The following is a 6035-nucleotide window of genomic DNA, read 5'->3' as shown; positions in this document are numbered from 1 at the left end:
TTGTATACACTTTATGTTTTGATTATTATGTGGCAGAAGGGTTTTCTTTTCTGGTCCAGTCTATTTGGTCTTCTGTAGATTTCTTGTACAAACTCATAGGGATGTTTTCTGATCCTTTGAACTGGAGTAGATGCTGAAGTAGACCAACTCAGAGCCCTGGATCTGGGACTGGGTGGGAGCAGAGTTGGTCAGCTTGCCAGATCTCTTGTACCCAAGCCACCAGGGCCAGCTCTTTTGTGCTGCCAGGTGATATATGGAGCTCTCTCGAGTACTGCAGCCTGTGAGGGATGGGGCCAGCTCTACTGATCTCATTCCTTGGGGGTCAGCTCACCTACTGGTCATTGGTAGAAAGTTAAGAGGGCATCTCCTCATGCCACCCACTGTAGATGAGGATCAGGATCAGCTCTTCTATGCCCCCACCACCAAAGTTAGATCTCCCATATTGCCCAAGGGAGAAATAGGGCCAACTCTCCAGCCATCGGTGAGGGATGGGCCAGCCCTTGGCACAGGGCTCAGACATCAGCATGGCCTCCAATGTCAGCCCAGGGACATCCACATGGCCTTTGGTTGTAACACAGGCCTCAGACATCAACACAGACCATGGTTGCCATAGAGTCATAGACTTAGGCCTGACCCTAGAGGCAGCATGGACACTCAGATCAGTATGTCCCCTGGTGTCAGCATGGCCCTCAGACATTCACATGGTCTCAGGTGGCAGCCCAGACCACTGACATCCAATGGCCTTCAGTGGCAATGTGGGACACAGACATCAGCACAGACCCTGGCTGTGACTTTGCCCATGGTGGCAGCCTGGGCCTGGACATCATCATAGAGACCTCAGGTGGTCATGCAGCCTCCTCATACCCACCTGTTCCTCACTACCATCACATCTCTAGATCCACCTCTCGACACAGTGCATCAACTGCTTGGCTTAATCTTTTCTCCCATCTCTCCACTCTATACTACATCTTTCCCATCTCTCTGTCAATATTTGTGTATCATAGTGGTGCCCACAACAGACCCAGGGCAGGCACTTGGGTGTCTTTTTTATGGCCATCCTTGGAGGAAATACTTAATTTATCTTCAACAATGAACTTTTACATAAATTCACAATTGGTTCCTAAGAACATCATATGTGTTCCATTTTCTGGACATTCCAAATACTTTATGAATCACACAGTTGGAACCATCTTGAAATGGCCATAGTGACTTTCCATTTAGAACAGCTCAAGGCCCTGAACTCACTCCAGTAATGTCCCTACAATTACAGCCATTGCTAAACAGCTTCTGTGCAAACTTGGAATTAAAAATTATCTGACTCAGAAAAATAATCATTTGATCTGATGGAGTTTGTTCGTTTGTCTTTGTTTGGTTTGGGTTTTTGGTTTTTGGCCGTGTGTTCATTTGTTTGGATCTCTTTTCCCAGAATGCTACCTAGGAATCCCTTCTGTAGCTTCATGGACAAGTTTTGTGACACCTAAAATTGTGGTTCATTGAAAAGTTTGTGTCTCTGGTTTCATGTGATTGGTGATTTTGCTATGGCCTGCTTTGTGTGGTGTTGTGTAGCTTTATAGTGCTAGGTATTGAACCCTGGCATCTTGCATATGTTAGTCAAATATCTACCGCTGAGCATGGGAAGTTTCTGTATAACTTATATGTTCATTCTCAACTTGTGGAATAAAACTGACCATGGCTGTTAGAATAAGAGTGTCCCTCATATGTTCAATGATCACCACAGAGCTTTGTTATGTAAACCTGAATTTCCATATATTAAACCATCCCTGCATCCCTGGAGCCTTCTGATAGACTACCCCCCAACATAGCTTGTCCTTTTTAGATCCCCTTCTTTTTGTATGCATGTATGTTTATATGTGTGTTCATGTGTTTATGTGTACATATATGTCTGTGCATGTGGAAGCCAAAGGAAAACCTTTGCTGTCATTCCTTAGGAACCATCCTTTTTTAAGATTGATTGATTGATTGATTGTATTAGGAGGTGCGGCTTTGTTAGAGAAAATGTGTCATGGGGGTGGGCTTTGAGGTTTCCAAAAGCTCATTCCAAGTTCAATGGCTCTCCTTGCTGCCTTCAGATGTAGATGGAGAACTCTCAGCTACCATGTCTGCTTGCAGCTACACTCCCCATCCTGAAGATAATGAACTAAACTTCTGTACAAGCCCCAGTTAAATGCTTTCTTTTTATAAGAATCACCACAGTCAACTCATGGTCATGTGCTTTTATTCTAATGTTTTCCTCATATCCCTGATGCCTAATGGGCATCTCAGACTCAGCTTAGCTCTCAAGAGATCCTTCACACTGAGCAGGGTCTTCAATATGTTCTCCACATCCTCTAAGACCCAACTCACACACTGATTCCTGTCATTCCTCATGACAGATCGCTGACCTCCATGTCTTATTCCTGGATCACTTTGAGCCTGACTAAAAAACTCATTCCAACTTTGCCTGAATAGAACATGATAAAGTTTTATTCAATAAGCTAATGGATAAATGAATTGCAGGTTGGTTAAAACCTTTTTGGCAGTCCAGCTTGGTGGTTTCATGGCTGTGTGGTCAAGCATCTTCTCATTAGATGTTCTCTTGGATCTTTAACTTCACTGAGTGGTAACATTATTATCATTGAACATGCTGTACTTAAAAGGCTTAGATAGAGAAGTGTGACTCTCATACCCTGCTAAATGCAACTCCATTATAGGGGTTCACCAAGATGAGGAATAGTACACTCTGTATAGTTTCTTGTACAGCAGCTTAGGCAGACTGGATTTCATGCCAGCAATTTTGCAATGATGCCTCTCCAGGGATGGGTAAACCTGTTCTCTACCTGGGAAAGCACTGACCCAATTACCCTGCCCATTGAATGCTAGCTTTCCCGTAAGTCAGCAAAGAAGATGAATTAAGGGCAGGGGAAAATATTTCATCATAACTTCCCATGGCCTGCCCTCAAGTGGCTAGTCAAATTTAGCAATCACCAACAAGTTTTTGACAAAGAAAAAAGGCCTGTTTACTCACATGCCTTGCACAAGTATCACTGTTCTAAGGACACACACTCTTGGTTCTTAAGCATGAGACTTGCTTTGTGCAAAAGACCACCTAAAAGAATGGTGGTGTTAGTGAGACCAATGACCTCTTTTGAACTATAAGTTGGCCAAGTTGTGTGCAAGGATGAAAACCAGGCTGTTCAGATAGGTCTCAACTTGTCATCACAGCATGCTGGTTGCTCATTGCACCATCTGCTGATGTTACCTGTGCTCAGTGAGTGTGGAGAGCTACCCAGTGCTCCTCACTAGTTCTCCATCCTCAAGGTTTGCATGTTCCCCTAAGCATGGACTGCTCCCTATCACCTTAGACTCCCCAGAAATATTTACTTCTAATTGGACTCATTTCACATAGAATTGTTATTTTATTTTAAAGATTAAATGACTAAACTGATGGGGTTGTTGTCCACTATAGTAATGGTAATATTGATTGTATTATGACATTTTCTTTACTTTGGCAAATTTTACTGAATAGTAAGCAGGCCATTATCAGCCTACACAGAACCTCTCTGTGAATTCAAAAGAGGCAAATCTTCCTCATATGTGAGTTAGACACAAGCTTGCCTTCATCCTCCTTCGCCCTTTCTACTAAATACCCTTTTACATGGATCAACCTACACAACTGTATGCCCAAAGGAAGGTGGAAAGACTGGTGCCCTGCAAGTGAAGAAACAGATCTATGATCATAAATGGACAGATAAAACAACTGTGGGGTACCTGCCAAAAGCTAATTGAATTCCCTTGACTTTGCCCTCCCTCCACAACCATTTGGAGCTTACTGGAGAAAAGCCATTTAATCATCAATATGAGGTTCAAGAATTGAAATAGGGAATCCTTATCACTGACATTCAGAATTTCTTTCTAAATGAGAAGGGGAGCCTATAGCAACTAGACTTCTTCATCTTGGGGGTTCAGGGATATTCCTAGTGTTAAGGATGAATGTTAGATCTTTGGCCATGCTTTGGAAGATGGAGGAGACTGAATGCTTCCACTACACAAATGCTGGGTTTACTTTGGCTCTGATATTTGTTGGCACCAAGAGGAGCCTCAGAAATCACTAAGATAAAGATTTCTTGCTTCCTTCTTCTAGAGTAACACCTGAGCCCCTGATAAGGTGTGCAGTCAGGTGTTGGAATCCAAGGCTTTATCACCAATGTGACAGCCCAACAAATTTGTATGTTTCTTCTCTCCAGATTAATTTCTAGGATAAACAACCTGACTATCCTCAAAGTTTGTTACAATAGAGAGTAACCCTGCAAAATGCAGTGAGAGCAGCATGGTGAGAGGTCATACAACCAAAAGAAACTAATGCGGTCTGTTTAGCTAAAGCACATGTGTCACGGCAAGAAAAATGGTGACAGGTTATTAAAGCCAGGCATGTTTTCCCTGCAGAGATCAAGATGAGTGGGGATGTCGCTGATTCCACGGATGCCAGCAGCAACTTGGGTCAAGTGGAATCAGGAAATGATCGACATAGCCTAGATTTCAACAGACAGATTAAGACGGAGGATCTGGGTAACTCTCTACAGCAGACCCTTTCCCACAGGCCATGCCACCTGAGCCAAGGACCTACCATGATGCCTGAAAACCAAATATCTGAGGACATGGCTTCTCTCCATCCACTCCAGCAGCTTGTGCTGGCCCCTGGCCACTTGCAGTCCATATCCCAGTTCCTGCTTTCCCAGACCCCACCTGGACAGCAAGGTCTGCAGCTGAATCTTCTCTCCTTTCCACAGCAACAAAGCACTCTACTCCTCCCACAGACAGGGCCTGGCCTTGCCTCCCAGGCAGTTTGGGCGCCCTGGGCTGTCAGCATCCTTTTTAGAGCCCCACCTGGATGCTCCTCAGCACCTGCCAGGGCCCAAGCATCTGCCTGGCCCCGGAGGGAATGACTGACCTGCAGGAGCTGGAGAAGTTTGCCAAGACCTTCAAGCAGAGGCGCATTAAGCTAGGCTTCACACAGGGAGGAATGGGATTGGCGATGGGAAAGCTATATGGCAATGATTTTAGCCAGACTACCATCTCTCTATTTGAGGCTCTCAACCTGAGCTTCAAGAATATGTGCAAACTCAAGCAGCTGCTGGAGAAGTGGCTGAACAATGCAGAGTCCTCCCAGTCAGATACTTCAGCGAGCACACCCAGCTCCCACCCCACTCTCAGCGAAGTGTTTGACAGGAAGAGGAAGAAACAGACCAGCATCGAGACCAACATCAGCCTGACTTTGGAGAAGATATTTCAAGATAACCCTAAACCCAGCTCGGAAGAGATTTCCATGATTGCGGAGGAGACGGAGGTGGTTAGAGTCTGGATCTGCAATCAACACCAAAAGGAAAAGAGAATCAACTGCCCCTTGGCCACCCCTGTTAAGTCACCCATCTACAACTCCCGGCTGGTCTGGTCTCTCCCTCAGGGTCTCTGGGATCCCTCTCTATCTTTCCTGTCCACAGCACCATGCCAGGAACAGTAACGTCATCCTGTTCCCCTGGGAACAACAGCAGGCCTTCGTCTCCTGGCTCAGGACTCCCTGCCAGCAGCCCCACAGCATCTCAAAATAACTCCAAAGCAGCAATGAACTCCTCCTCCTCTTCCTCCTCTTCCTCCTCTTCCTCCTCCTGCTTTAACTCCTTGGGATCATGGTACCATTGGAATCATCCCACCCAGCTCCACTGAGACCAAAAACTTCCTCCTTTCCTCCTGGCCCCTGGTTCCCAACTGAGAGGAGGAAGAGAGTCATGCCTTCCTTGTATGGACAGACATTTTGAGAAGAGCGGGAGCAATGGCCGCTGCTGAAGAACAAACCCATAGTCTTGGCTTCTCCTGGATCCAGAGCCTCCGTAGAACCTAACCTAAGAAAGGCCATCGATTTCCCAGAGGTTCAAAAACACACAACCTTCTCAATAGTGCCCAACTTTATTTAACATAAGCTCTCGAAAGGCTTCAACCATGGAATCCTGTTTTGTACTGCAGTGTCTTTTTCCTGAAGA

The 6035-nt window shown here is 45.4% G+C and overlaps 1 pseudogene; it reads left to right on the top strand.

Annotated features, from left to right (window-relative positions):
* Positions 1-753: 753 nt before the first annotated feature.
* LOC110295823 (POU domain, class 2, transcription factor 3-like) lies at positions 754-5721 on the top strand (annotated as a pseudogene).
* Positions 5722-6035: the final 314 nt, after the last annotated feature.

This window comes from Mus caroli, unplaced genomic scaffold, assembly GCF_978045245.1.
Source record: "Mus caroli unplaced genomic scaffold, Mus_caroli_1 scaffold_1, whole genome shotgun sequence".
NCBI lineage: Eukaryota > Metazoa > Chordata > Mammalia > Rodentia > Muridae > Mus > Mus caroli.
This window is presented reverse-complemented; position numbering and strand designations above follow the sequence as displayed.